This window comes from Elephantulus edwardii, unplaced genomic scaffold (assembly GCF_000299155.1).
Source record: "Elephantulus edwardii isolate Elephantulus edwardi_28Jun2011 unplaced genomic scaffold, EleEdw1.0 scaffold00013, whole genome shotgun sequence".
Classification (NCBI taxonomy): Eukaryota; Metazoa; Chordata; class Mammalia; order Macroscelidea; family Macroscelididae; genus Elephantulus; species Elephantulus edwardii.
The window spans coordinates 7,505,750-7,515,507 of NW_006399763.1; positions in this window are offsets into that span (position 1 = coordinate 7,505,750).

A 9,758-nucleotide genomic window follows, 5' to 3' on the forward strand; every position below is an offset into this window, starting at 1 on the left:
AGAGGCTGGGCTCTATGAGGAGAAGCGTGGTGTTAGGATTGGTGGATGATCTATCAACAATCTGCGTTATGCAGATGACACAACTCTGCTTGCTAAAACTGAGGAGGACCTCATGCACTTCAGAGGATCAAGGACTACAGCCTTCAGTATGGACCAAGGCTCAATGTCAAGAAGACAAAAATTCTCACCGCTGGACCAATCGGTAGCATCAGGATGGGTGGTGAAGAGACTGAGATTGTTCACAGCTTCAGTTTGCTCGGCTCCATGGTCAACAGTCTTGGCACCAGCAGCCAGGAAATAAAAAAATGTATTGCGATAGGAAAATCTGCTGTTAAGGACCGCTCTAAAGTACTCAAGAGCAACGGTGTCTCTCTGGAGACTAAGGGGCGCCTGATACAGGCCATGGTTTTTGCAATCACTTGATATGCATCAGAGAGTTGGACAATGAGAATTGATGCCTTTGAGCTATGGTGCTGGAGAAGAGTATTGACTGTACCATGGACTGCCAAGAAAACAAGCAGATTCATCCTAGAGAGGGTTAAGCCAGGCTACTCCTTGGAGGCAAGGATTCTGGGGCTTCGTCTGACATACTTTGGACATGTTGTAAGGAGTTAGAGAGGGACATCATGCTGAGTAGAGTAGAGGGACAGCGCAGGAGGGGAAGACCCTCTATGAGGTGGATTGATTCAGTGACTGGGGTAATCGAGATGGGTGTGTCAGAGGCAATGAGATTAGCACAGGATAGAGCATGGGTTAGGGCTGTTGTACATAGGGTCACTGTGAGTCGCAAACGACTCAAGGGCACATAACAACAACAACAACAGCAAACTCTTTGAAGAGGAATGTGGCATCAGGATTGGAGGAAGACTCATCAATAACCTATGCTATTCAGATGACACAACCTTGCTTGCTGAAAATGAGGACAGTTTGAAGAACTTGCTGCAGAAAATCAAAGACTGCAGCCTTCAAAATGGATTATATCTCAACATCAGGAAAACAAAGGTCCTCACCCCTGGGCCAATAGGCAGCATCATGATAGATGGAATAAGGATTGAAGTTTACAATGATTTTATCTTTCTTGGATCAGCATTCAACATCCTTGGTACCAGCGATCAAGAGACATAGTACATTGGGTAAGTCTACTGTCAGGGACCTCTTCAAGATACTGAAGAGCAATAATGTCAGTTTGAAGACTAAGGTGCACCTGATTCAGACAATGGTCTTTTAAGTCATTTGCTACACATCTAAGAGCTGGACAATGAATAAGGATGACAGAAGAAGAATTGATGCCTTTGAATGTTGTACTGGAGAAAAGTACTGAGTACTCCCATGGACTGCCAAAAGAATATACAGATATATCTTGGACAAAGTGCAGCCAGAGTACTCTTTGGAGGCAGAGATGATGACACTTCATCTCTCATACTTTGGGCATGTTGATAGGAGAGGCTATTCCTTGGAAAGGGACATTATGCTTGGAAAGATGGAGCATCACTGAAAGAGAAGACGACGTCTCAACAAGATGGATTTTCACAATGACTGTAGCAGTTGGCTCAAATGGGCCAAGATGATAAACATGGCACATGATAGGACAGGGTTCTGATTTATTCTTCATAGGGTCGTTATGAGTTGTTCTTGACAGCACCTAAAAACAACCACATCGATGGTATCTTTAGCCATAAGACTAGTAATATAAAGACAAGGAATAAAAGGGTTTGAGCAGAATAAAGGAGAAAAATGGCCCAAGTCCCTTGCCATGGCACACTACTACATTGTTGAGAAGAAAAGGAGCTAGGGAAAGTCACCAAAGGAGACAAGAATAAGCAGCCAGTTAGGTAGAAGGATAGTCAAGAGAACGTGGAGTCTTGGCAGCCAAAGGAACAAAGTATCTGAAGGTGAAGAAAACATTTATCTTTGTAAACATAACTGAGAGGTCAAGACTATGAAGCACTGAGAATGAACTGAGAAAATTAGATTGAGCAATATGGAGGTAAGCAGTGAGCTTGAGAGGAATAGTTTTAATGGAGTGGTTGAGGATGAAAATTTATTTGAAATGGGTGGAGGAAAAATAGTTGCCAAGTTGGATGAGCGAGTATCAGTAACTTTTTTCAGAAAGGTTTCCCCCCACCCCACCCCATCTGTTGTTATTGGCGTTTGGAGGGAAAGTTTACAGAGCAAATTAGCTTTTCCACTCAGCACTGTGTAAAGCGGAAAGGCCAGGTGGGGATGGCCGTATCTGACCTTTACCAACTCCACAAAGGGGAACTGTCCCCATCAATAACACAAAACCAATTCCCATAAGGTCAGACAGGTAAGCCTCTCATGTTCCTGTGCCTCTTTTTACTTATCCCAACACCAATCTTACTACCCTACTGAGTCCAAAATCTGATGTGATAGCTCATAGACCACACAGAACTATATTAGGGAAGTAAAAATGCTGTAATTCAGGTTGGTGGCAAGATAGAATCAGCTAGGACAGCTTCCAAAATGCCCTCACAAGGCACCCAGTCTTAAGCCTTGTGGCTTTAGGCCAGTGTTACAAAGCTGTCAGTCCTGCCAATTATGGCTCTGCATTTCCACCCTAGCTTTGCAATAAACTTGGGCAAATGCTCATTCTGGTTCCATGGGGTAGATGCCCCAGGCTCCACCCGTGTCAGGTACCTGGCTCTCTGCTGTGGCTGCTATGGCTGCTGCTCCCATAGGCCCTGGTTTGCCTGGTGCAAGAATCTGTGGCCCCAAAGCACACACTGCATTCTCTTCTTCTTTGCTGGTGGGGAGGTTCTCCTGTTCTGCTGCTGGATCCACTCAATTTAATGGAATGACTAGGTAATCCCCTTGTGGTTAGCTAATCTCAACAGTTCCTTTGTAGATAAGTGAACACATTCTATCTGTACATTCCCACCCATCCACAGGGCAAAATCAGTCAATGGCTCAGGAAGCCATTTTTATTAACACCCTTTACACCACAAGCATGCATGTATTTTGATTCAGGTCCCTCAATGTTACAGCACTCTTCCCCTTCCCTCGCTAGATTCTCTATTGTCTTTTTTTCTTCCCTGCCTTCTCTGCTTTCTGAGCTCCATTTGGGGAAATTGCTGCTCTTTTGGTCTCAGATGGTGGATTGCACTCAGGAGTACATCCATCCCTGGTGGTGGTATTTACATGGTGTGGATGTAAACAGAAATGCAAAAGCAGCTTGAGAGAGAAGTCAGGTCAAGAGGGATTATTGCTTTTGTTTTAAGATAGGAGAAATAATAGTATATTTGTATTCTGACAGAGTGACAGCCTTGAGCAGATGCTGAATGATAATGGGGTCTGGTGAACTTCACAGGAGCAGACAATTAATCATTATTAAGATGAGAGGTGGTATGTATAAGGATGGAATTGCTGTTACAGATATGTGGTGGTGGAAGCTTACAGAAATTCTCTCAAGATGACTTCTGTGTTCTCAGTGACCTCAGAAATAAGGTCATCAAATAAGATGAGAGAAGGGTATCAGGCATATATAAAGGACAATACTTATTCTATATGGTAACCACCATTAAGTGGGAGAATGTGACAAGGTCTGAATTGTTAGAGTAAATGAGCTTCTGACCTTCTATTGAAATCTATATAACATGAGCTAACAGAATAGTCTACTGCTTTCTGTCTTCAGACTGAAGGTGGCTGGCTGTCAAGTAGACACAACAGCAGCTGTCTGCCTGGTGCAATAGGAGGCCTTTGGGAAGTACCCACAGGCTTCACAATGGCCCTGGGAGAAATTCATTCTCTTGAGTCTTCAAGATTTCATGGCATTCTGTATTAAAATGCAGAGCATCTCAGGTAGAAGGCACACCTAAGTTATTACCAACCAATAATTTAGCAGAGATTAATTACCAGATAGCTTTCTAACTGTAAAAGTGGACTGAGAACAAAGCCAGACACAAATGTGATGTGGATTTTTTTTTTTTTTGGCTCAAATAACGTGCAGAAGAGAATGAGAGTAATTTATGTGCATATTTTCCAGAAATATATTTTATAGGACAAAGGAGGGAAGGGTACAAACATAATAGGTTTACAGACACTGAAAAAGGAGGGAAGGGATGTGATACAGCCTCGTTGTCCTTACATTCTCTAGAAGGCTATTGCTGTCTGTTGTTACTAACAGATTTGCTGTTATTTTAACACTGGTTTACACCCCAGGTTATCCCACTTAAAAAAAAGAAAGAAAGACCAAAATAAAATACCCTTCCATGGCCTCTGCATATCTAGACTGTCAGAGTCATCTGAACACCCTGGGAAACCACCCTTTAGGTGCAATAATATGGTGCATTTAAAATTTACTTTCTGTCAAAAATTGGGCTCATTTTTGTCTCTGCTAATTGTTTCCAGCTCTCCACACCTTTGGTTCTTGTATCATCGTAAAGAATGCATTAAGTTTTTCTCCCTGTGTTAAAAATGCTTTGGGCTAATATCTACCTACCAAAAGCCCCACTGCCTTGCTGATCTATTCTGCCTCATGGCCACCTTCCACCCAGTGTCCCAGGCCATTAAGGCAAATGACTGCCTATCATTCTTCCGTGGAGCAGCATGTGGATTTCAATAGCAGACTTTTCTGTTTGCAGCACTGCACTTAACGACATTACACCATAGACAAAAATAAATAGATGCTATCCAGAACCCCTGAGCTGCTTTGGAGTAAGGGATCAAGAACAGAACACAGGAGCAGTTATGTCACATGCCAGGGCACCACTCGAAGGGGTGCATGCCACCAAGCAGTTTCCACCACCAGCTGTGGCAGTGGTGGAAATTTACTCAGCCGCCAGGGGGAAATATGGGGCGCTCCCCTCTCACAAAGATTTGCAGCTTCAGATACCTCACAGAGGGTTGGCATGATTTGGAACTGACCCAATGACAGCATGTTTCCCCTAGTTTTAGAACTTTGTTCTAAAGTCACTTCCCTCATCTACTGCTCTCCTTTCCCCACTGGAGCGGGCCCCATAGCCTCTGACCCACAGAGATCATATCCCCTAGTGCCTCCATTAAAGAGGGTGTGACCTGGCCCCGGCCTCCCAGTTACCTTTTTTAGTAATACCCCCTTTCCCCCCAAAAAATTTCTAAACTTTAGGAACTTAACCCCCTAGTGTAAACTTCCACTAAATGGAGGGGAAAATAAGCAGAGGCCTGAGGACAGTGAAGGGGATGAGGGTCAGCGAGGAATTGTTAGTTTGCTTGTTTTAAATGATATTCTTTCTATGGAAATAAATGTTTTAGTCTTCTAGTTTCTTGGTTAATGTTCCGAGGTGCATGATGGTGCTAAATAAATGTGTGTCAGATGTTTGTTTTGAGCACGATGCAGTGCTTGACACAGGTGTGCTGGAGTCTGCATCAGCTACATAGTCTGTGCATTTCAAGACAAACCCTCTAAAAATATAGCTCTGTGAGGGAAAAAAAAAATAAAAGGAATTTCAAAACCAAGAACTAAAAATAACACAATATCAAACAAGGGTGGGGTACCTCTGAGTGAAACACCCTCTGTCTCATGCCCTTGGAGTTGGCCCTGGCCCAGAGTTGTCCCTACAACCTGAAGAATTAAAGAGTAATTACCACATGTTTTACACACCTAAAATCATGGTTAGATCTCCAAAAAGTAGTCAGAGAAAGGAGTGGTCTTATTATCATAAAACAAAGCCATAAATATGCTCATTGGAGGCCTATTTTGCATAGCTTAAAACTTCAGCAGATGCTTCCTGAGGGCTATTCCTGCCTTTGGGATCGGATGTCGTTCTTGGTGATTCCAAGCACAAAAGAATCATGCTTTCTGGTTCTATGCCCTCAAGAATCTATGAAGAATGGTATTGGCCCTTTTAATCTATAGGATTTTCATTGGCTGATTTTCTGGAAATAGGTTGTCAAATCTGTCAGCATCCAAACACACAAATGTCCACTGATAGAAGGATTGTAGCTGCATGTGAATTGCACTGACCAGAATTAAGTCCATTTCTCATACATGAAAGGTGAAAATCTATCACTGAACCACCACTGCCCCTTCTGCTCATTTCTAGGAACGCACAATCCCATGATTAACCTACCATAGAATGATGGTTTTCTGAGAGCTTGCAGTTTGAAAAGTTTACTCTTCAATAGAGCAGAGGGAAATCCATTTGCTCTCCATTCATCTGGATAAACTCCACATGTCACATTGTTACATTGCCTAGAACCAGAAGGATAAAATTGGTTTGACAGAACAGTTACAAAGTGAAATTCCCTGATTGAGCTGGCAATAAGCCATAAGGCAAACATAATAGGAAAACTGGCCATGTTATTATAACAGCGATACAATATCCAACACTGGGTACATTAAGCACCTGGCTTGACCAAGAACTTAAATATATACAGATACATATATGACACAGGGTAGCATTTTCTATCAAGGCTTATATTCCACTTTATTGTACATTCTTGACATTAACCTTCAAATATGAAATTCTAAGAATTATATATATAAGCAAAAGAAATTTTGAAAATCAATTGACTCAACTCATCTCACTACTTTACCTCATTCTACTAAAATTTACCAGCTAAATAAAAAGTTCACATAAATATCAGTATTTATGGGCATTTTTATAATTTGAGTCAACTTGATAGATGTGTGAGCTATTTCAAGATTATCAAAATAAGAAAGATGTGAATATTAGTTGTATTAGTTCTTAGTCATCTCACTCTGGATATTACTAGCAATTTAAGGCTGAGTTGTACATTTGCATATATCAGCATAGTTTGAACACAGTTTGAGGTTTTATTATTATGCTAAATTTGACTACTTTTAAAGCCTACTAGCTATTAAAAATTGACAGTGAATTTTAAAACTCTGTTTCCCCTTAAGTACGGGTAATTTGTGTCTTGGGCTATAATTTCTCCCTTTACTCTTTTATTCTACTGTGAGCTTCTGTGCTCTTAATAAATATAATTTTATTTTATTCCTAATATTCCAAAATATTAGCCTTTTGTAATTTTACACAAGTTTAGCTCCACTTAATGTAATACCAGATGTTCTGGATCACCAAACTTGAGTGTTGACTCTCAATAAATTACATTCTCTTCCAAAGTATAATTAAAAAATAATGTCTTGCATTTCCTTAATGCTTAATGCACATACTTACGTGTAATTTCATTTGCTTGGTTTTGGAAGGCCCCATTTTATATACAAATATTGTTGTCATTGTGTGTCCTCACGTCAGAACCAACCCATAGCTGACCCTCCAGTGAGTTTTCAGAGGCAGTTAATCATCCGGGAGGAGAGTGCTCCTTCTTCTCCTAAGGAGCAGCTGGTGGATTCAAATTGCATGCCTTCGAGATTGCAGTGCAACTTTTTAGCATTAGGCCACCAGAGCTCCCTAGATAAGATTAGCAGTTGCAATTTAATTAGTTAATGGTGATCATTCAACTGAAACTTAATTCTTTAAAATCCTTGCCCATATGGCCCCATGTTTTTGTACTACACCAATAATAATCCTTAGCTTATTCCTAAAATGGCCTTAGGTAACATACCATGGTTTGCACTCAGTTGTTAATTTAAAGGCTGGTGGTTTAAACTCATCTGAGAGTGTTATAGAAGAAAAGCCTGGGCAGTCTGCTTCCATGGGATCCAAAGCACTCCCATGGAGCGGTTCTTCCCTGTAACATGTGGAGTTGCTGTCATTCAGAAGCAACTGCATGGGCCCTAAAAACAACAAAATGTCCTCAGTCTGAACTGAATGAAAATTCAAAATAAAAAATCTGAATTTTCCACATTTTGCTCTTTCCACATTTGCTAAGATTTGTTACTGGCAGCATGAGGCATATTATTCCAACATGAAGCCTTTTCTTTTCAATCATCAGGAACGAGCTTGAGCCAAAAGCAGTTTACATGTGAAATGGGTAATTAAATGTAATTCCATTAAAAGGGCTATAAATGTATGCAATGAGAGCAGGGCCAAGCTTTTCTGAGGCAGTTGAAATGACTTGAGATTTTGGAGCTGTGCGGTTTCATGTCTGACCTGATAGACAATCGTCCCTCAGTATCTGCAGGGGATTGGTTCCAGGACCCCAGAAGAAATCAGGGGACACTCAAGTTCCTTATACATGGCTTAGTAGGTGCACTAGCCACCATACATTTTCCTGTAAACTTTTTCACTTCTGTCTTTGAGCGGAATTTTACAAATCATATTAGTTTTCAGTCAATCCTTCATGCACTTTTGCTTTAGAGTATCAATTACAATTGACTAATGTAACTAATTATAATCTTTTTACAAACCCTTATTGTATATTGCCTTTTCCTTCACCTTGCTTATTTATTGATTTTTGCTCCCTTCTCACTCTCAGCTCGTCCCTATTAACCCTTTAAGATTGATTCTACCTGAGTGTAAATCTTTCCTCCTTGTTGTTGTTTTTAGGTGGCCTCGAGTCCTTTCCTACTCACAGTGGCCATGTGAACCACAGATCTGAACCATTTCCAATCCCGCACCATCCTCATGGGCGCTATCACGCTCAAGCCCATGTAGAGTCACTGTGTCAGTCCATCCTGTGGAGGGTCTGTCTTTCCTTTGCTGACTCTCTACCTTTTCCAGCATGATGTCTCACTCCAAGGACTAGAGGCTACACATGGGTGTCCCTGCACATCACTTCATTCATGTGTCTTTAAAGTAGTGCTCAATGTACAACAAGCAAATCAAGTTTTGCTTTCATACTTTCAGTCCCCACTTGGTTGTGAATCCATGGATATGGAACTTGCTGATGCAGAAGGCTGAATGTATTTCCATGGCTCAGTTAAGATCTCTCTTGGAATTTTATCAAAATATGATCTCAACCTATCAAAGCTTTATGTGCTACCCACCCCACCTCTTATAAGATTAATTCAGTGGCCATTTCACAACAGTGGTGTTCTCTCTCCCCTCTCTACCCCCCCCCCATTTCTCTCTCTCTCTCTCCCTCACACACACACAGAGTGATGGATTAAAATTTTATGTATAATGAAACTTTGTGAAACTAAACGTTTTCAAGTGGTAGTGAGTGAGGGCTCCAAGATAGAGAAGATATAGTAAGTGGAGTTTCTTAAGCTCCAAGTATTAATGTGGGATGTAAATTGACTCCTCTGAGACAAAAGTTTAGTCAATGCATAAGCACAATGTCTATTTTTTTCCTAAGAAAAGAAATTATCTTTTTAAATTCCTCCACCAGAATATATCTTTTTCACCATTTGGGAACAGTGCCTGGTGCATGATGGCTGTTCAGCAAATATTTGTTGAGTAGAAGGAAAGTAATTGCATCTGTTCTTGAATTGGTGTCTGAATTTTAACACTGAATTCTCCTTTCCAAATTTATTTCAGTTATGCAATACCATTGGCAGTTTTATCATGAAATAAAATCTAGGACTTAGTATGAAACACACTGTGAAAGAAGAATGGCGTGAACACATGCATACGAACTTTGTAAGCAAACCAATATACAAGAAAAAATTTTTTTAAAGTAAGGTCAATAATAATATCATTTCTTCTGCATAGTGTAGAAATGGGGTTTTTTTTAATATTTTTTTCTAAAAAAATATTTTTTTCTAAAGGTATGTTCTTCTGGCTGGTATTAAAGCACTTGTTTGGAATACAAAGTTAGTAGTTTTAAGTTACAAGATCATTTTTTTTAGTTAAAAATCCCCAACTTAGTTTTGCTGAGAGACTCTGCATTGGACATCTATCACAAATCATTATACTTCTTAAAAAAATTTGGAAGCAGGAGTAGCATCCACT